We start from the raw sequence: 22,244 nt of genomic DNA on the forward strand, positions 1-22,244 counted from the left end.
GAGTTTCTGACCTGGGTTATAACACTCCAAATTTGCAGATGACACAAAGCTGGGTGGGAAGGTGAGCTGTGAGGAGGATGCAGAGATCCTCCAGTGTGATTTGGACAAGTTGAGTGAGTGGGCAAATAAATGGCAGATGCAGTATAATCATAGAAACCCTACAGTGCAGAAGGAGGCCATTCAGCCCATTGTGTCTGCATCGACAACAACCCCACATCAGACTCCAACCCCACAAATTTACTCCACTAATCCCTCTAAACTACACATTCTGGGACATAATAATTTGGATAGATGTGAGGGTATCTACTTTGATAGCAAAAATGGGAAGGCAGATTACTATTTGAATGGCCATAAATTAGGAGAGGGGAATGTGCTAAGAGACATGGGTGTCCTTGTACACCAGTCGCTGAAGGCAAGCATGCAGGTGCAGCAGGCGGTAAAAAATGCAAATGTAAGTTGATGGAAAAGGTCCTTGGGGATGGAATTTACGACCATTTAGAAAGATGCGGATTAATCCGGAATAGTCAGCACGGATTCGTGAAGGGCAAGTCGTGCCTCACAAATTTGATAGAATTTTTTGAGGAGGTAACTAAGTGTGTTGATGAAGGTAGGGCAGTTGATGTCATATACATGGATTTTATTAAGGCGTTTGATAAGGTCCCCCATGGTCGGCTTATGATGAAAGTGAGGAGGTGTGGGATCGAGGGAAAGTTGGCCGATTGGATAGGTAACTGGCTATCTGATCGAAGACAGAGGGTGGTGGTGGATGGAAAATTTTCGGACTGGAGGCAGGTTGCTAGCGGAGTGCCACAGGGATCTGCTACTGTCCTCTGCTATTTGTGATTTTTATTAATGACTTAGAGGAGGGGGCTGAAGGGTGGATCAGTAAATTTGCTGATGACACCAAGATTGGTGGAGTAGTGGATGAGGTGGAGGGCTGTTGTCGACTGCAAAGAGACATAGATAGGATGCAAAGCTGGGCTGAAAAATGGCAGATGGAGTTTAACCCTGATAAATGTGAGGCGATTCATTTTGGTAGGACAAATTTAAATGTGGATTACAGGGTCAAAGGTAGGGTTCTGAAGACTGTGGAGGAAGAGAGAGATCTTGGGGTCCATATCCACAGATCTCTAAAGGTTGCCACTCAAGTGGATAGAGCTGTGAAGAAGGCCTATAGTGTGTTAGCTTTTATCAACAGGGGGTTGGAGTTTAAGAGCCGTGGGGTTATGCTGCAACTGTACAGGACCTTGGTGAGACCACATTTGGAATATTGTGTGCAGTTCTGGTCACCTCACTATAAGAAGGATGTGGAAGTGCTGGAAAGAGTGCAAAGAAGATTTACCAAGATGCTGCCTGGTTTGGAGGTAGGTCTTATGAGGAAAGGTTGAGGGAGTGAGGGCTGTTCTCTCTGGAGCGGAGGAGGTGGAGGGGAGACTTAATAGAGGTTTATAAAATGATGAAGGGGATAGATAGAGTGAACGTTCAAAGACTATTTCCTCGGGTGGATGGAGCTAGTACAAGGGGGCATAACTACAGGGTTCATGGTGGGAGATATAGGAAGGATATCAGAGGTAGGTTCTTTACGCAGAGAGTGGTTGGGGTGTGGAATGGACTGCCTGCAGTGATAGTGGAGTCAGACACTTTAGGAACATTTAAGCGGTTATTGGATAGGCACATGGAGCACACCAGGATGATAGGGAGTGGGATAGCTTGATCTTGGTTTCAGATAAAGCTCGGCACAACATCGTGGGCCGAAGGGCCTGTTCTGTGCTGTACTGTTCTATGTTCTATGTTTTGTTGGCCTTCATAGCGAGAGTGGAGATGTCTTGATGCATTTATATGGGGCCTTGGTGAGGCCACACCTGGAATACTGGCCGCGATTCTCCCAAAAGTGTTGAGTTGGTGGGAGAACTATTCTAAATCCGACTGTTCTGTCAGTTCAGCCTCTCACACAAATCTCCGCACTCTGGGCTCTCTGCAGAGAGCCCAGTCGTGAATATCATTAAACGCTCGAGGGACAGGGTCTATTCGCGCCAAAGAGCCTAAAGTCGGCGGGATGAGTGGTAACCCATGCATGCGCACATCGCTGGGAGATCGCGGAAAAGACCTCCCAGCATCCAGATCACTGCCATCCAAACCCCACACACATCTCTGGCCTCATCGCTGGCCCCCACAACAACCCCCCCACATACATCGCTGGCCTCCACAACTGCCCCACAGAGACATCACTGCCCCCCCACACACAGACATGGCTGCCCGCTCACCTCATGCCCCCATGGATCCGGATAACGCGGGTATGGAATCCCTCCATCCCTTGAACATACTGTCCTCACTGCTGCCCTGCAGAGAACTAGCATTGTGCTGACATGCACAACCCCAGCTTGTGATCATTCCCTCTCTTGAATGGGAGCCTTGAGTTATGCACCCCCCCCAGACACAGCAGCCTATTGAATGGCAGCCAATCAGCACCCCGAGGGATTAATGACACTCAACTGAATGCAGCCTTCAAAATCTCTCACAAGTATTTGTTGCCAACGGGCCCTTGACTGGTCGCACTCACTGCACCTGCACTCCTGATGCAGCTGGCCCACTGGGAGCACTCTGTGTGCTCTGGTAAGATCTGGTGGGTGTCTGCTAGCTGCTAGCATTCTGTATGCAGTTCCATTAGAGTCATCACTTAGGGGAAAAGAACTTCTGTCTCTCTCCAACAACTGAGCAGGGTGTTGGTGCTGTTGTTGATGTAGCCTGAAGTCTGGAACCTGAAGTCTGGGGTTATGTTTCCAGCCCTGTCTCCATTGCTTTCTCTGCCTGCAGTGGTCCATGAAGCAGAGTCCAAGCCATCCCGAGGCCTTAGTCAATTCCCCCTCCTGAGCCTTCCTTTGATTCCTGTTTGAGAGACAAAGACTGTTTTCCATTTGCCTTTTTTTTGGTACTTGCGTAAGCACGTTTGTTCCAGCTGGGACTTGTTGAAGCGATGTTCCAGCTGAGACACATGTGCTCTGAAAGGCATGGCCCAGGAAGGTGCAACCCCGGAAGACCCAAGCCAGGAAGGAGTTCTTCAGAAACTGTAGTTCAGGAAGGTTCAGCTCCGGAAGGTGTAACCCCAGAAGGTGCAGCCCCAGCAGCTGCAACTTTGGAAGATCTGGCCCAGAGGGGTGGACCTTGGAAGAATGTAGTTGAACTTTGGATGATGTAACATTGACAGGCGAAGCTCTGGAAGGCGAAGCCTCCGGAATGTCTAAAGATTTTATGACTGTTAATGGATTGTCTGTTACTGTATCATGAGGTTTTTCCTATTGTATTAGTTGGTTGGTTATTCCTTCCCCCCCCCCCCCCCCCCCGCCCCTTGCATTATTTGTGGCCCGGGGGGCATCCCCCGCTGGATAGAGTAACCCCCGGGGGGTGTAACATCCGGTTAGGGAGAGTTCTGGGTGGTGAAGCCCTGAACATAGTAACACCGGAGTCTCCATTCTCTGGGAGAAAATCCGGAAGTGCAGCCCGGACTGAGTATCCCGGAGAGCCTCCCCCACCGCCCCCACTGAAAATCCGAAATGGAGGGTCCAGACAGAGTAGGTCCGGGGTGGCCTCCCAAAGTTCTTCCCCCCCCCTCTGGCCGAACATCCGTAAGGTGTAACCCCTGGGCATAAGTACCTCTGGAGGGTTGCACCCCCCGGCAGGGGAAAACCCAGGAGGCAGTGCCCTGGAGGGCACGGATATGCTTCAATGTTTATTTTCATTGTGTACAGTTTGCTGTGTTATACTAATGTTTGTAGATTTATAAATTGAGGTGTATTTAGAGGTCAATGCCCTGGAAAACTATAACCGACAATGAACTCTTCCTAAATGGAAGGTAGTAGTTGTAGGTTATTGAAAAATGGATGGCGTTAACTATTGGTAATGTATCTTTCATATTCGTTCTTTGAATATTTGTAATTGTTTCGTAATAACCTATTTGTAATAAACAAAAGAAATCCCCTAATAAGCCAAAGCTGTCTATAAGCTGCAGGAATGGACACAGCCAGTCACGCCACAAAGATGGCTGTGCGCAAACCGGCTCCCAAATATTCGGAGACAGACCAGGAGCACCTGCTAGATGCTGTGGAGGAGAGGCGTCATCGTCTGTTCCCTGGCCAGGGCTCCAACCCAAGGGGTGCATCTGCCACGGCATTGTGGGAGGAGGTGGCAGAAGTGGTGAATGCCAGGAGCCTGACACCGCGCTCTGGCTGGCAAAAAAATTCTGCGAGCAACAAGGGTGAGTGAGCATCCCTCTTGGAACCGTGCACATGCTTGGCACGGATCTCCAACCCTGCTTACACACCTGAAGTAAGAAGTCTTACAACACCAGGTTAAAGTCCAACAGGTCTATTTGGTAGCACAAGCTTTCGGAGTCTCGCTCCTTCTTCAGGTGAGTGGAGAGTTGTGTTCACAAACAGGGTATACATAGACACAAACCCAATTTACAAGATAATGGTTAGAATGCGAGTTTTTACAGGTACAGACAATGTGAGTGGAGAGAGGGTTAAGCACAGGTTAAAGAGATGTGTATTGTCTCCAGCCAGGACAGTTAGTGAGATTTTGCAAGCCCAGGCAAGTCATGGGGGTTACAGATAGTGTGACATGAACCCAAGATCCCGGTTTAGGCCTGATGCGCGATAAATCACACGGGAGGCAGGATGTACCCGGGAAATAAAGGCTTTTATTGCCAACAATAACGGAGCTACTATATACAATCCCAGACTAAAGGGTCACCAGGCAGAGCAGTGACCTTTATACCTCTCCCAGAAGGCGAAGCCAACTGGGGTGTACCATAGGACTATATTACCAGGTAGAACAGCCCAACCCTAACCCCAACAGTAACATATATACAGACTCATAGTACTGGCCAGACCATGGCTCAGCACTACCTGGTGGGAACCAACAATGGTTCACCACATTCACCCCTCCTTTTAAAACAAAGGCCGGCGGGGTACAAAACACAGAACAATTGTTCATCTGTCTATAAGTTCAAACGGTCTGGGGGACCGCACCGTCGTTGTGACCTCCTCAACACCGGCGATGACACCGGTTCAGGCAATCGCGGTGACATTCTCTCCAAGGCGATGTCCAGCGACTCCTCCAGTGCCTCACGGGCCGGTAGACCCCGAGGTGGTGACAATCCGCTGGACTCGAGCACGCCTCGAGGTGGCGACAATCTCCTGGACTCAGGCAAGCTGTACACGGGAGTAAGAGGGTTAAGTGGTGGTCCCGATACTGCCCGCGCCGTGTCAGGAGGGGAGATAATGGTTGGGGGGTCCCTAACTGGGGGTGTGGGAGCGACAGGGGTTTCCAAGCCCCATGCTGGCGCCAGATCTCTAATCGAGACCGTGTCCTCTCGCCCGTCAGGATATGCCACATAGGCATATTGAGGGTTGGCGTGGAGGAGATGGACCTGTTCAACCAAAGGGTCAGACTTGCGGGTCCTAACATGCCGCCGCAGGAGGACAGGTCCTGAGTACGTCAACCAAGACAGTAATGAGGTCCCAGAGGAAGACTTCCTAGGGAATGAAAACAGCCTCTCATGAGGAGTAGCGTTGGTTGCCGTACACAGGAGTGAGCGTATGGAGTGGAGCGCATCAGGGAGTACCTCTTGCCAACGGGAGACTGGAAGACCTTTAGACCACAACGCCAGTAAGACAGCTTTCCAGACTGTAGCATTCTCACGTTCAACCTGTCCGTTACCCCTTGGGTTGTAGCTCGTGGTTCTACTAGAGGCAATCTCATATGAGAGCAGGTATTGCCTCAAGTCGTCGCTCATGAACGACGAGCCCCTATCGCTGTGGATATAACAGGGGTAACCGAACAGGGTGAAAAGATCCCGTAATGCCTTGCTAACCGTGGCAGCGGTCATAACAGAACAGGGAATGACAAAAGGGAATCGTGAGTACTCGTCAATCACATTGAGGAAGTACATGTTCCGATCTGTCGAGGGAAGGGGGCCCTTGAAGTCCACACTCAGTCTTTCAAAAGGACGAGTGGCCTTAATGAGGTGTGCCCTGTCAGGTCGGTAGAAGTGCGGTTTGCATTCCGCGCATACCTGGCAGCTTCTGGTTATGGACCTGACATCCTCCACCGAGTAGGGTAGATTCCGGGCCTTTATGAAGTGGAAGAGCCGAGTGACCCCCAGATGGCAGAGGTCATTGTGGAGAGCCTGTAATCGATTCTCCTGCACACTAGCGCATGTTCCACGTGACAGGGTGTCCGAGGGCTCGTTGAGCTTCCCTGGATGATACATGATATCATAATTGTAGGTGGAGAGTTCGATTCTCCACCTCAAGATTTTATCATTCTTGATCTTACCCCGTAACGTGTTGTTGAACATGAACGCCACGGACCGCTGGTCCGTGAGCAGAGTGAACCGTTTTCCCGCCAAGTAATGGCGCCAATGCCGAACGGCCTCCGTAATGGCGCCAATGCCGAACGGCCTCCACAATGGCCTGGGCCTCCTTTTCCCCCGCAGAATGCCGAATTTCAGGGCCTTGGAGGGTGCGAGAGAAAAAGGCGACGGGCCTGCCCGCCTGGTTAAGTGTGGCGGCCAGGGCGAAATCAGATGCATCACTCTCCACCTGGAAGGGGATGGACTCATCAATAGCGTGCATCGTGGCTTTCGCGATGTCGGCTTTTATTCCTGCAAAGGCTAAGTGAGCCTCTGTTGTTAGGGGAAAGGAGGTAGACTTGATGAGCGGACGGGCTTTGTCTGCGTAATTGGGAACCCACTGTGCATAGTATGAGAAGAAGCCTAAACATCTTCTCAGTGCTTTGATGCCAGTGGGCAGGGGAAGTTCGAGGAGAGGACGCATACGGTCTGGATCAGGGCCAAGGACCCCGTTTTCCACCACGTATCCGAGGATAGCTAGGCAGCGCGTGCGAAATACACACTTCTCCCTGTTATAGGTCAGATTCAGGCGAGATGCAGTGCGTAAGAATCTAAGAAGGTTGGCATCGTGGTCCTGCTGGTCATGGCCGCAGATGGTGACGTTATCCAGGTACGGGAAAGTAGCCCGCAGCCCGTTCTGGTCCACCATTCGGTCCATAGCACGCTGGAAGACCGAGACCCCATTCGTGACACCAAAGGGAACCCTTAAAAAGTGGTACAGGCGACCATCCGCCTCAAAGGCCGTGTATTGTCGGTCCTCTGGGCGAAAGGGAAGCTGGTGGTAAGCAGATTTTAAGTCGATGGTGGAGAACACCCGGTACTGCGCAATCTGATTGACCATGTCAGATATGCGCGGGAGGGGATACGCATCCAGCTGCGTGTATCTGTTAATGGTCTGACTATAGTCTATGACCATCCGGGGTTTGTTCCCATTCTTAACCACCACGACTTGCGCCCTCCATGGACTAGCGCTAGGTTGGATGATCCCTTCCTTGAGGAGCCGCTGAACTTCAGATCGAATGAAGATCCGATCCTCAGCGCTGTAACGCCTGCTCTTTGTTGCGATGGGCTTGCAGCCTGGCACGAGATTCTGGAATAGGGAGGGTGTGGTAATCCTGAGCGTCGAGAGACTACATGTGGAGCGCGTTGGGCAATTTAGAGGCTGCAGAGCTCCCACTGAAAGCGGAGGGAGTGGCCCATCGTACTGCAGGGTTACACTCTTCAGGTGGACCATAAAATCTAGTCCTCGGAGTATTGGCGCGCAAAGGTGCGGTAACACAAGGAGCCTGAAGTTCTCGTAAACCATGCCCTGCACCGTCAGGTTGACCACGCAGCTCCCTAGCACGGTGACAGACCGGGACCTTGACGCCATCGAAATTGTCTGCTTGACAGCCCGAATCTGGAGACCGCACCGCCTCACGGTGTCAGGGTGAATGAAGCTCTCCGTGCTCCCGCTGTCAAACAAACAATAAATCTGGCGTCCGTTTACCTGTATGTCCATCATGGACTTGTCGAGTCTGTGAGGCTTGGCCTGGTCCAGGATGATTGACGCCACCGTTGGATCGTGGGTGCAACTGCAGGCAGCTGAGATGGTTGACGACGGCCCCTGCTGGTCATTTGTGGTCGGTGCCGACCAAAATGGCCGCCCCCATAGGTCGCACGTGGTCGATGGCGCCAAAACCGGCGGCCCCTGCAGGTCGCACGTCTCTTGCGACTCCGTCGTTAGGAATGGCGACGCCCTGGAATCGCACGTGGTGGAAGACCTCGAAGACGCTGAAGACAGGGAGACCGGCTCCGGGAAGTCACACGCCACACTGCTGTGTTTGGAGGGTGGTTTGGTCCGGCATACTTTGGAGTAATGTCCCTTCTTGCCACAGGCGGAGCACAACACCGCTTTAGCTGGACATCGCTGCCGAGGGTGTTTCACCCGCCGCCACAGAGGTAACACCGTGGGCCACCTGGAGCTGCTGCCGTCGTCAGGCCCGAGGCTGGAAACGCAATCGCGCAGTTTTTTGAACCCGCTGAATAAAGTGGAGTCTGCGGCTGCCCCTGCCACAATGTCCCCACACGGTCGTCGGGGTACATCTCCAGACGTTTGGAGGCCGTTTCTAGAGCGTCAGCTAACTCTACGGTTTTAGTGAGGTCGAGGTTACCTTGCTCCAGCAGCCGAAGGCGGATGTACGACGAGCCGATTCCCGCCACGAACGCATCTCGAACTAGGTCGCTCATGTACTGGGCTGCCGACACTGGCTTGCAGTTGCAGGCTCTGGCTAGCTGCTGAAGTTCACACACGTACTGTTCCGTCGTTTCGCCGGGCTGCCGCCGTCGAGTGGCTAGAAGGTGTCGAGCATGGATCTCATTCGGCGGTTTGTTGTATCGCTTTTTGAGAAGCTCGAGGGCACCTTTGTAGTCTTGGGCCTCACGGATCGCTAAGTATACAGCGTCGCTTACCCTCGCGTGGAGGACCCGGAGTCTGTCGGCGTCGTTGTGGACCGCTGTGGAGGCGTCGAGGTAATCTTGGAAACACTTCAACCAGTGGTCGAAAGTGTTCGATGCTCCCGCCGCACGTGGGTCCAACGTAAGCCGTTCGGGTTTAAGCATTTGCTCCATGGTTTTCTTTTGGTTTTTTTTGTCAAAATTTTCTTGTTGGCAATAAAATTGATGCGCGATAAATAACACGGGAGGCAAGATGTACCCGGGAAATAAAGGCTTTTATTGCCAACAATAACGGAGCTACTATATACAATATACAATCCCAGACTAAAGGGTCACCAGGCAGGGCAGTGACCTTTATACCTCTCCCAGAAGGCAGAGCCAACTGGGGTGTACCATAGGACTATATTAACAGGTAGAACAGCCCAACCCTAACCCCAACAGTAACATATCTACAGACTCATAGTACTGGCCAAACCATGGCTCAGCACTACCTGGTGGGAACCAACAATGGTTCACCACAAGGCCGTCCTCATGTGTGTGGAACTTGGCTATCAGTTTTTGCTCAGCGATTCTGCGCTGTCGTGTGTCGTGAAGGCCGCCTTGGAGAACGCTTACTTGAAGATCAGAGGCTGAATGCCCGTGACCGCTGAAGTGCTCCCCCACAGGAAGAGAACACTCCTGCCTGGTGATTGTCGAGCGGTGTTCATTCATCCGTTGTCGTAGCGTCTGCATGGTTTCCCCCATGTACCATGCCTCGGGACATCCTTTCCTGCAGCGTATCAGGTAGACAACGTTGGCCGAGTCGCAAAAGTGTGTACCATGTACCTGGTGGATGCTGTTCTCACGTGAGATGATGGCATCCGTGTCGATGATCCAGCACGTCTTGCAGAGGTTGCTGTGGCAGGGTTGTGTGGTGTCGTGGTCACTGTTCTCCTGAAGGCTGGGTAGTTTGCTGCAGATAATGGTCTGTTTGAGGTTGTGCGGTTGTTTGAAGGCAAGAAGTGGGGGTGTGGGGATGGCCTTGGCGAGATGTTCGTCTTCATCAATGACATGTTGAAGGCTCCGGTGAAGATGTCGTAGCTTCTCTGCTCCGGGGAAGTACTGGACGACAAAGTTCCGCACACATGAGGACGGCCTCAACCGGGATCTTGGGTTCATGTCACACTATCTGTAACCCCCACGACTTGCCTGGGCTTGCAAAATCTCACTAACTGTCCTGGCTGGAGACAATACACATCTCTTTAACCTGTGCTTAACCCTCTCTCCACTCACATTGTCTGCACCTGTAAAGATTTGATTACCTGTAAAGACTCGCATTCCAACCATTATCTTGTAAATTGAGTCTGTGTCTATGTATGCCCTGTTTGTGAACACAACTCTTCACTCACCTGAAAGGAGGAGGAACACTCCAAAAGCTTGTGCTACCAAACAAACCTGTTGGACTTTAACCTGGTGGTGTGAGACTTTTTACTATGCTTACCTCAGTCAAACGCCGGCATCTCCACATCATACACACCTGAAGGCCATGCAACAAGTGACCCTACCCCCAGGAACAGAATCTAACTCCTTCCCCTCACCCTTCAATGAACACCCTTCAGTGGTAACCACTTTCCCCGCAACTGTCAGCACAATGCCCGAGACACAGGTACGCATTGCGCACCATGCACTGCAATATGTTAATGCTTGCTATCCACCTTATGTTCCCACAGGAAAAGAAAATCCACAATGCACAGGAAATGACAGACTGATGGTGGTGTGCCTGACCTGCAGCAGCTGAGTAGCATGGAGGAGCGTGCCATTGAGCTGGCAGGGGGTGATGGGCCATCCCAAATGGTCACCGACAGCCAGGTCGGCGTACAGCATGCAAGTGAGCAGAAGCGCACCCTCAACCTTGGTCCTCCTCTAAATAAGTGCGATGCTCCATGGAATGTTTTGCCTCCCTCCCCCTAATGTGCATTCTTTTTTCCAGCTCTGGACCCAGAGGAAGCCAGCCCTTCGGGTGTTGCTGCTGCCCCGCTGCTCTGGAGCAAACTGCCCGCGACCCCCTGGATGACACCTCGGAGGGAGGCACTGAGAAATCCTCCGAGGGCAGCATCACTAAAGCATCATCGGCATGTACCACACAACCCACCAACACAGAGACGAGCACCACGGTGGGTACCTTTAGTATTGAGGCTTCTGGGTCACGAACTGGTGAGCACATCACAGACACTGATGCACATCGGGTGGAGGCGGGCACATCTGAGGGCTCGGGCACACGGAGCTCTGCCGGAGGCCAGGATTCAGCTGTCCCCAAGCCAGCTGCTGGGCCTCTGGGTTTGTTCCTCCCAAGGCTGGTGGAGATGCATCAGGAAACCCGGGGAGTTGTGGAAGGGCTGTCAGCTGCCATACTGCAACTGCAAAGCTGTTTAGGGGAATCAAACAGAGTGCTGTTGCAGGAGGTGGTGCCGACACAGCGTGAGACCCAAGCCAACACTGCAAGGGTGGTGGCCACAGTGGAAAGTTTGGCTCAGGGGTCTGTCCTCATGGGTGACAGGGTCCAGGCCATCCTGGAGACACTATGGGCCATGGGCGAGTGTGTTTCCCGCATCCAGGAGGCACAGCGTTCGATGGCCATGGGTGTCGGGGGCATGTGGGAGACACTGCTGGCCATGGCTGGGACTCTCGCTGGCATTCTGGAGAGACAGCAGGTCGTGGCTGTGAGCCTCAACAACTTAGCCCAGGCTCAGAGGGCTACTGCTGAGGGGCTCCAGAGCCTGGCTTGCTCATAGAATGCTGCAGCGGAGGGGCTCTGGAGCTTGGCTGAGTCTCAGAGGGCCAGGGCTGAGGGATCACACATCATGGGGCAGACGCATCTAGGCCTCCAGGACTGGCAGAGCCAGATGACAGCGGAGCTTCTGGAGCTCAGTCCAGCTACGCTGGCATCCCATGGCGTGCCCCGGGGCCTCTAGGCACCCCAGGGGAGGAGGAAGGGCTTGAGGCCATGCCGGTATCTTCCATTCAGGTGATCCCGGATGCCCAGAGACCTTCCGACTCCCCCTTTCCTCACACCGGGGCATCTCAGGGCCAACGAGATGAACAGGGTGGCACCGAAATAGTGCCATCTGCAAGTCAGACGGGCCCTCCAGGTCCCCGCCACCCAGGGGACATCCGCCAAGGGCATCACAGGCAATGAGACGTGCATCACAGCTGGACACCTCCACTTCCGATGTACTTCCTGGGGTAGCACCGAGAAGAAGCAGGAGACAGCACAAAGTTAGAAAGTTGTAGTTCACTAGAAGGCACGGGTGAAGGTCAGCATTAGGTAATCATTTATGTTAAGAGCACAATAAACTGTTAATTGCACATCATGCTGTGACTAATGTGTCTCTGATTCTCTCCCCCCGCCCCCCCGCCACCCCCACAGCTCAGTGTTCCCGACTCCCAAACATAGAAGTGCTGTCTGTTGAGCCTTGCAGACTCAGCCCATGTTTCAGAGTGCCTGCCCTACCTTCCCCAACATCCACCAGACCCTTGGTGCAAGTGCCCACCCCCCCTCTACATAGAACATAGAACAGTACAGCACAGAACAGGCCCTTCGGCCCACGATGTTGTGCCGAGCTTTATCTGAAACCCAGATCAAACTATTTCCTCCCTATCATCCCGAAGTACTCCATGTGCCTATCCAATAGCTTTTTAAATGTTCCTAAAGTGTCTGACTCCACTATCACTGCAGGCAGTCCATTCCACACCCCAACCACTCTCTGCGTAAAGAACCTACCTCGGACATCCTTCCTATATCTCCCACCATGAACCCTATAGTTATGCCCCCTAGTTACCGCTCCATTCACCCGAGGAAATAGTCTTTGAACGTTCACTCTATCTATCCCCCTCATCATCTTATAAACCTCTATCAAGTCTCCTCTCAACCTCCTCCGCTCCAAAGAGAAAAGCCCAAGTTCCCTCAACCTTTCCTCATAAGACCTACTCTCCAAACCAGGCAGCATCCTGGTAAATCTTCTTTGCACTCTTTCCAGCGCTTCCACATCCTTCTTATAGTGAGGTGACCAGAACTGCACACAATATTCGAAATGTGGTCTCACCAAGGTCCTGTACAGTTGCAGCATAACCCCACGGGCTCTTCAACTCAAACCCCCTGTTAATGAATGCCAACACACTATAGGCCTTCTTCACGGCTCTATCCACTTGAGTGGCAACCTTCAGAGATCTGTGGATATGAACCCCAAGATCTCTTGGTTCCTCCATAGTCTTCAGAACCCTACCTTTGACCCTGTAATCCACTCTCTTGGCCAAAAATCATGTGTCCCCAATCCTTACAGCTACGTGGGCCAGGCTGGCAGCGTGCATTCGGAGTACAGGTAGGAGTCAGACTTGAATGGCACCAGGGGCAGGATCCCAGTGAGCACAACAACAAGTCGTCACCTTCCTCCAGCCTTCAACCAAGACTCACAACCATTACCAGCACAGGCACATTAACAGGGTCGGATGTTTCTGGGGGATAGGGTGGTGGGATGACAGGAGCAAGGGAAGGGTGATGTGGTGGTTTGAGGGCCAGGTTGGTTTGGAGGGGGAATAGCGGCTGCACTTGCTCCTGGGGTGTGGTGGATGTGTGTTGGTTACAGCCCCCTCACTGCACAGCACCATCTGGGTGAAGCGGACTGCAATCAAGTTCCTCGCCGCTCTTCCTTGCCAGACACTTACCATTGCCGCCCGCTGTACTTCCTCCGGCTCTTCATGTGGTGGGGCACCCACCTCACTCCTGCTCCTCCTGCTCCAGCTGGTCTCCCCGCTGCTGGACAATGTTGTGCAGAGCACAGCAAATGATCACGATGCGTGAAGCACGCACAGGGTCATACTGTAGGGCCCCCCAGAGCGGTCCAAGCAGTGGAACCCCATCTTTAGCAGGCCGATGCTCAGCTCAACGATGGACCAGGTGGCTGCATTGGCCTCATTGTAGCGGGCTTCCGCCTCCGTCTCGGGCCTCTACACAGGCGTCATCATCCATGACCTTAGCGGGTAACCCTTGTCACCCAGTAGCCATCCTGGGAGCCTGGGCTGGTCTTCAAAGAGCCCAGGGATGTCCGACTGCCGGATCACAAATCTGTCATGGACACTCCCTGGGTGGGGTGCATCGACCTGCATGATCTTGAGCCGATGGTCGCAGACAATTTGGACGTTCAGGGAGTGGAACCCTTTCCTGTTCACAAATCGCTGCGGCCCTGCATGTGGGGCCCACAAGGTGATATGTGTGCCATCCATTGCGCCCTGCACATTGGGAATCCCAGCGATGGAGGTGAAGCCGAGAGCCAGGGCCTCCTGCAGTGCATGGCCCACATCAAAATTAATGAACTGCCCTGCCCAGCATACAGGGCATCTGTGACCTGCCGCACACATCTGTGCACAGAGGCCTGGGAGATCCCAACTAAGTCGCCACTGGGAGCCTGGAATGACCCGGAGGCATAGAAATTGAGGGTTGCCGTCACCTTCACGTCCACAGGGAGCGGGTGACCGCAGCCCCCCCAAGGTGCTAGATGTGGGAACACCTCACAAATGTGATGCACTGTGGTCTTGGACAGGCGCAGCCGGAGACGGCACATCTCCTCCAAGAGCATCTCGAAGGAAGTGCGGGGCCTTTACCTCCTTGGCCTTGGCACCCTCCACCTTCTGTGCACCCTCTCGGGAGCCTACTCACCCACCTCCTGGCCCTCAGCGGCAGCCTCCTGCCCTCCTTCCTGAGGGCCTGGTGGATGCTGCTCTTGTGGTGGTCTCTCCATGCCCGCCACCTCCTGAGCTGCCTCCACCTCTTCCTCCGCCCCTGCTGCTACCAACATGGCCAGCTCCAGACCGAGATCCATCTGCACAGTGGGGTTTGGAAAGAGCAGAGAATGACGGATTATTATCATTGGCTGCATAGACCCAGCACCACCCCAAACCCTCACTTGGGCCAATACCCCCACTTGTGGGAGCTGGCAACACCACACAATCCATGGTGCCATGCGTGGCCCGATTAGGGTTGTGTGAGATTCCCATCATGACAAATGCTGGCACAGATTGTGCAGGTCGGTGTGCAGACATGGGCAATGTGCACCCTTGAGCCATTGCTGTGTGTAATAACTGCAGCATCCGTTACAGGCATGTGTGGCTGGTCCGTGTCACAGGGCGGGGCGGGGACAGACTGCAAATCAGCACCAGATGGGTGCCCAGTGACAGCAGATTCCACACAGTCCATTCTAAACCTCTGCACCACGGCCTGGAGCAGCAGCTGCTTCATCTGGTTGGGCCTCAGTCAGCACATGGTGCACTCCCCCCCCACCCCAGAACACCAGCACACAGTCAAGTCCCTGACCAAGACAATGCCACAGCAAAGTGCTGGGGTGGGGGGGGGGGGGAAGCGGGAGCCCTTGACACTGCCTTTCTCAGTGCGCTTCAGCGCTGCTTGGAGAGGGTGAGGGGGATGGGGAAGCGGGAGCACTCGAAGCTGCCTCTCTCAGTGCACTTCAGCGCTGCTTGGGGGAGGGGGAGCACTCGACGCTGCCTCTCATAGTGCGCTTCAGCGCTGCTTGAGGGGGGTGGGGGGGTGGGAGCAGGAGGAAGGCCACCAGGCATCTCCAGGGTCTGCCTGCAATATCCCCCATGCTCCGCTAGCAGCACTTCCCTCCTCATGCCAGTTCAAGGCTGCCATGCCAGGTTGCGACTTTTAAATACCTATTCTGATTCGCGCCAAAATTACATTACGCCAGAGGTGGGAGACGCAGACGTGGGCGGAAATTGCGTGTGGATTCCGGTAATGGTATGTAAAGGTAATGTAAGCTCATGTTAATCAGTGGCCCGCCAGTTTTCGTTCCCGGCGGCGTCATTTTTCTCCGGCTGGGAGATGCCTGTGGGTTGTAAAAACTGTCGGGGAACCCGCGAAATGACCAACACACGCATCTCCTGGCCCGACCCGACAGAAAAGTTGCATGTCGCAGTGGGAGAATCGTGGCCACTGAGTGCAGTTTTGGTTTCCTTATCTGAGGAAGGATGTTCTTGCTCTGGAGAGAGTGCAAAGAAGTTTATCAGACTGATTCCTGAGATAGTGGGACTGATGTACGAGGAGAGATTGAGACAGTTAGAATTGTATTCGCTGGAGTTCAGAAGAACGAGGGAGGATCTCATAAAAACCTATAAAATTCACACAGGACTAGATAGGATAGATGTGAGAAGGATGTTCCCAATGGTGGGTGTGTCCAGAATCAGGGGTTACAGTCCGAGGATACAGGGTAGACCGTGTAGGACTGAGATGAGAAGAAATTTCTAAACCTAAAGAGTGATCAGTCTGTGGAATTCACTACCGCAGAAACATGAGCATGTATTGTAAATAGTTTTACTCCTTTGGAAGGGAGGAAAGTATCTTTAAAAGGTGGATGTTGGAATATGCCTTTAAGGACTAGCAGCATGGCATTAAAAGGAAACATCATGTGATCTGGTCTTGTTTCATTTTGTTTCAAGCAGAACATACCTCATACACACATACATATATACCATGCATGCACACGCACCCAACCCCCAGCCCCCCCGACATGCACATACACTGGCCCCCAACGCCCACATGCACCCACCCACTCCATTCCTTTCCTTGCTCTGTCTCCCTGTCTCGCTCAAAGCTCCTCTCCCTCCTCCTTCTCTCCCATCCTTGACAACTCTTCCTTTTTTCCTCCCCCTAACCCTTTACCCATCCCCATTCCCTTGCTTAGCCCCCTCCTCAACCTCTCACCTGTTCACCCTCCTTGGCCTCTTCCCTCCATCTATCTCCCCCCGCCCCCCCATCTATCTCCCCCCCCCCCTCCATCTATCTCCCCCCGCCCCCCTCAGAGTTCCTGCTCATTGTAGCCTCTCCTCTATATGTTGTCTGTTTTGCAGACCCAGAGTCACTGTAACCACAATCCCTATACCTCTTTCAGACCTGGTAACCAAATCTCTGAATGGATATACCAACGGACCTCCAAAACAAACCACAACACTTCCACAAAATTTACTGTAGCAGAAGTTAAGTCAAAACCACCTCACCTGAACACAAGTGGTGAGATCCTTGATGCAGCTGAGTGCATGGACAGCAGCAAGTGATTAACACAGGGCTTTCAGTAGAAACTGTACTCTGAGTTTCAGAAAACTCTCTGAAAACGTGATTGGCTCTTTCATAGAATCCCTACAGTGCAGAAGGAGGCCATTCGGCCCATCGAGTCTGCACCGACCACAATCCCACCCAGGCCCTACCCCCACATATTTACCCACTAATCCCTCTAACCTACGCATCTCAGGACTCTAAGGGGCAATTTTTAACCTGGCCAATCAACCAAACCCGCACATCTTTGGACTGTGGGAGGAAACCGGAGCACCCGGAGGAAACCCACGCAGACACGAGGAGAATGTGCAAACTCCACACAGACAGTGACCCGAGCCGGGAATCGAACCCGGGACCATGGAGCTGTGAAGCAGCAGTGCTAACCACTGTGCTACCGTGCCGCCCCTGATGGTTGCGGGGTGGGGGGGGAATTGAACACATGTCACACTCAGGTTAATGCATCCCCGGTGTATGCTGTACCACAAGATATTGGAAATGCACACATAGCTTTCAGCCTTCGGTAACCCTGGGACCAACAACATTGTGGAGTCAGGTTTCAGAGTGAAGCCATTCCAGATCTTTCTCATCCCAACATGATGACATCATAGATTGATCTTTGACCTGCCATGTCTAAAGTCACGCACAATAAAGCCATTGGATTTTATTTTAGTGGGTGGGAGTGGCACCCTCACTGGTGCCATTGGGCTGTGTCTGAACTTTGCTGATAGCTATTAAAACTATTTGGCTAGCTCTCTCCTAGTTATAAAGTAAGCAGCAGCTAGCGACACTCCTTTTCCTCAATTACCTCAAATTGAGTCACTTTCCCTGAAACTATTCAACTCAAGTCCCTCAGTGGAAAGCTTTTGAAGTTTGGCTTTTAAGCTTTTTAAGCTGGAACAGAAGAGCTCTTCCTTATCACAGGTGAGCCTTGGAACTTTCTTTCCAGCCAGGGTCTGAGGAGCCACTTCAAGACTGGGCTCGACTGGTGGGACTCTGGGTATGAATTCTGTAGACTTGCTGCTGTCCAGGATTGGAAAGTTCTAATAGTTCAGTTATCCTATCTATTATCTATGCCCAATGGACTAAGGGCCATTAAGATTCACAAGGTAGGTTTGAATACTGGGAGCTGTTTATTGGAAGATGTGAACTCATTCACAGTCAAGTCACAGGGTCCCACACTGGGCGTAGCTAATACCCGAGGGGTCACCTGACTCATACTCTTAAAGGGGCAGTCCACACCTTAAACCCCAACATACTATAAATATATATAGAAAAAACTATATGTAAATTGTATACATATATATATATAAATATATATCTGTGTGTGTGTGTGTATATATATATATATATATATATATACATATATAGATATGTAAATAAAGGGATTCAGGTTCCTGGATCATTGGGACCTCTTTAGGGGCAGGTGTGACCTGTACAAAAAAGCCGGGTGGTACTGGAATCCCAGGGGGACCAATATCCTGGCAGGAAGGTTGGCTAAGGCTACTGGGGAGACTTTAAACTAGAAAGGTTGGGGGGAGGGAATCGTGATGAGGTGACTGAGAGCGAGGAGGTTAGCCCGCAAATAGAGAAGGATTGTAGACAGTGTAAGAGGGAGAATAGACGGGTGATGGAGAAGGGGAGAGCTCAGACCAAAGGTTTGAGATGTGTCTATTTTAACGCCAGGAGTGTAGTGAATAAAGTGGATGAGCTTAGAGTGTGGATCGATGCTTGGAAGTGTTATGTGGTGGCCATTACGGAGACTTGGGGACAGGGACAGGACTGGATACTTCAGGTGCCGGGTTTCAGATGTTTCAGGAAGGACATGGAGGGAGGCAAGAGAGGGGGTGGAGTGGCACTGCTGATCAGGAATAGTGTCACAGCTGTAGAGAAGGTGTATGCTGTGGAGGGATTATCTACAGAGTCTCTGTGGGTGGAGGTTCGGAGTGGGAAGGGGTCGATCACTTTGCTGGGAGTTTTCTATAGGCCGCCCAATAGTGACAGGGAGGTGGAGGAGCAGATAGGGAAACAGATCCTGGAGAGTTGCAATAATAGCAGAGTTGTTGTGATGGGAGACTTTAATTTCCCAAACATAGATTGGAATATCCCTAGGGTAAGGGGTTTGGATGGGGAGGAGTTCGTTAGGTGTGTTCAGGAGGGTTTCCTGACACAGTATGTGGACAAGCCTACAAGAGGAGAGGCTGTACTTGATCTGATACTGACCAATGAGCCTGGACAGGTGTCAGATCTCTCAGTGGGAGAGCATCTTGGGGATAGCGATCATAACTCTATCTCCTTTATGCTTGCATTGGAAAAAGAGAGGATCAGGCAAGCTAGGAAAGCGTTTATATGGAGTAAGGGGAAATATGAAGACATAAGGCAGCAAATTAGAGGAGTAAATTGGAAGGAGGTATTCTCAGGGAAATGTACTGAAGAGAGGTGGCAGTTTGTCAAGGAATGTCTATCTAGGGTTCTACAGGACAATGTTCCGAGCAGACAGGGAGGTGTTGGTAGGTTAAAGGAACCGTGGTGCACGAAAGCTGTGCGGGACCTAGTCGAGAAGAAAAGGAAAGCGTACAAAAGGTTCAGAGAGCTTGGCGAAGATAGGGATCTAGATGAGTATACGGCTTGTAGGAAGGGACTAAAGAAGGAAATTAGGAGAGCCAGAAGGGGTCATGAGAAGGCCCTGGCAAGTAGAATTAAGGAAAACCCTAAGGCGTTCAATAAATATGTGAAGAGTAAAAGGATGAGACGTGAAGGAATAGGGCCTATAAAAGGTGAAGGCGGGAAAATCAGTACGGAACCAGTAGAAATGGCAGAGGTGCTCAATGAGTATTTTGCCTCGGTTTTCACAGAGGAGAAGGACATGGGTGGTTGTACTGTGGGCTTGCGGTGGACTGAAAAGATTGAGTATGTGGACTTTAACAAAGAGGTTGTGCTGGAATCTTTGAATGGCATCAAGATAGATAAGTCGCCGGGTCCGGATGGGATGTACCCCAGGTTACTGTGGGAGACGAGGGAAGAGATTGCAGAGCCTCTGGCGATGATCTTTGCGTCGTCGATGGAGACGGAAGAGGTGCCAGAGGATTGGAGGATTGCGGATGTGGTTCCTATTTTCAAGAAGGGGAATAGGGATAGCCCAGGAAATTACCGACCGGTGAGTCTAACCTCAGTGGATGGTAAGCTGATGGAGAAGATCCTGAGGGACAAGATTTATGAGCATTTGGAGAGGTTTAGTATGCTCAAGAATACTCAGCATGGCTTTGTCAAGGGCAGATCGTGCCTTACGAGCCTGGTGGAGTTCTTCGAAAATGTGACTAAACACATTGACGAAGGGAAAGCGGTAGATGTGGTTTATATGGATTTTAGCAAGGCATTCGATAAGATCCCCAATGCAAGGCTTCTAGAAAAAGTGAGAGGGCATGGGATCCAAGGTGCTGCTGCCCTGTGGATCCAGAACTGGCTTGCCCAAAGGAGGCAGAGAGTGTGTATAGATGGGTCTTTTTCTAAATGGAGGTCGGTCACCAGTGGTGTGCCCCAGGGATCTGTTCTGGGACCCTTGCTGTTTGTCATTTTCATAAATGACCTGGATGAGGAAGTGGAGGGATGGGTTGGTAAGTTTGCCGACGACACGAAGGTTGGTGGGGTTGTGGATAGTCTGGAGGGATGTCAGAAGTTACAGAGGGACATAGATAGGGTGCAAGACTGGGCGGAGAAGTGGCAGATGGACTTCAACCCAGATAAATGCGTAGTGGTCCATTTTGGCAGGTCAAATGGGATGAAGGAGTACAATATAAAGGGAAAGACTCTTAGTACTGTGGAGGATCAGAAGGACCTTGGGGTCCGGGACCATAGGACTCTAAAATCGACCCCGCAGGTGGAGGAGGTGGTTAAGAAGGCATATGGTGTGCTGGCCTTTATCAATCGAGGGATTGAGTTTAGGAGTCCGGGGATAATGATGCAGCTATATAAGACCCTCATCAGACCCCACTTGGGGTCAGTGCTCAGTTCTGGTCACCTCATTACAGGAAGGATGTGGAAAAGATTGAAAGGGTGCAGAGGCGATTTACAAGGATATTGCCTGGATTGAGTGGCATGCCTTATGAGGATAGGCTGAGCTGAGGGAGCTCGGTCTTTTCTCCTTGGAGAGACGTAGGATGAGAGGAGACCTAATAGAGGTATATAAGATGTTGAGAGGCATAGATCAGGTGGACTCTCAGAGGCTTTTTCCCAGGGTGGAAATGGCTGCTACGAGAGGACACAGGTTTAAGGTGCTAGGGTGTAGGTACATGTTCGGGGGAAGTTTTTCACACAGAGGGTGGTGGGCGAGTGGAATCGGCTGCCGTCAGTGGTGGTGGAGGCAAACTCAATAGGGTCTTTTAAGAGACTCCTGGATGAGTACATGGGACTTAATAGGATGGAGGGTTATAGGTAGGCCTAAAAGGTAGGGATATGTTCGGCACAACTTGTGGGGCCGAAGGGCCTGTTTTGTGCTGTAGTTTTCTATGTTTCTATGTTTCTATAACTCTATCTCCTTTACGCTAGCATTGGAAAGAGATAGGATCAGGCAAGCTAGGAAAGTGTTTATCTGGAGTAAGGGGAAATATGAAGCCATCAGGCAGGAGATTAGAGGCATAAATTGGAAGGAGGCATTCTCGAGGAAAAGTACTGAAGTAAGGTGGCAGATTTTCAAGGAATGTTTGTCTGGAGTTCTGAATGACAACGTTCCGATGAGACAGGGAAGTGTTGGTAGGTTACGGGAACTGTGGTGCGCGAAAGCTGCGCTGAACCTAGTGAGAAAGAAAAGGAAAGCATACAAAAGGTTCAGAGAACTAGCCGATGATAGGGACCGAGATGAGTATACGGCTTGTAGGAAGGGACTTAAGAAAGAAATTAGGAGAGCCAGAAGGGATCACGAGAAGGCCTTGGCAGGTAAGATTAAGGAGAACCCTAAGGCGTTCTATAAATATGTGAAGAGTAAAAGGATGAGATGTGAAGGAATAGGACCTATAAAAGGTGAAGGTGAGCAAGTCTGTACAGAACCGGAAGAAATAGCAGAGGTGCTTACTGAATATCTTACCTCGGTATTCCCGGTGGAAAAAGACCTGGGTGGCTGTACTGCAGGATTGAGGCGGACTGAAAAGATTGAGTATGTGGACATTAAGAAAGAGGATGTGTTGGAAATTTTGAATAGCATCAAGATAGATAAGTCGCCGGAACCGGATGGGATGTACCCCAGGTTACTGTGGGAGGCGAGGGAAGAGATTGCAGAGCCTCTGGCGATGATCTTTGCATTGT

Source organism: Mustelus asterias, chromosome 9, assembly GCF_964213995.1.
Source record: "Mustelus asterias chromosome 9, sMusAst1.hap1.1, whole genome shotgun sequence".
NCBI lineage: Eukaryota > Metazoa > Chordata > Chondrichthyes > Carcharhiniformes > Triakidae > Mustelus > Mustelus asterias.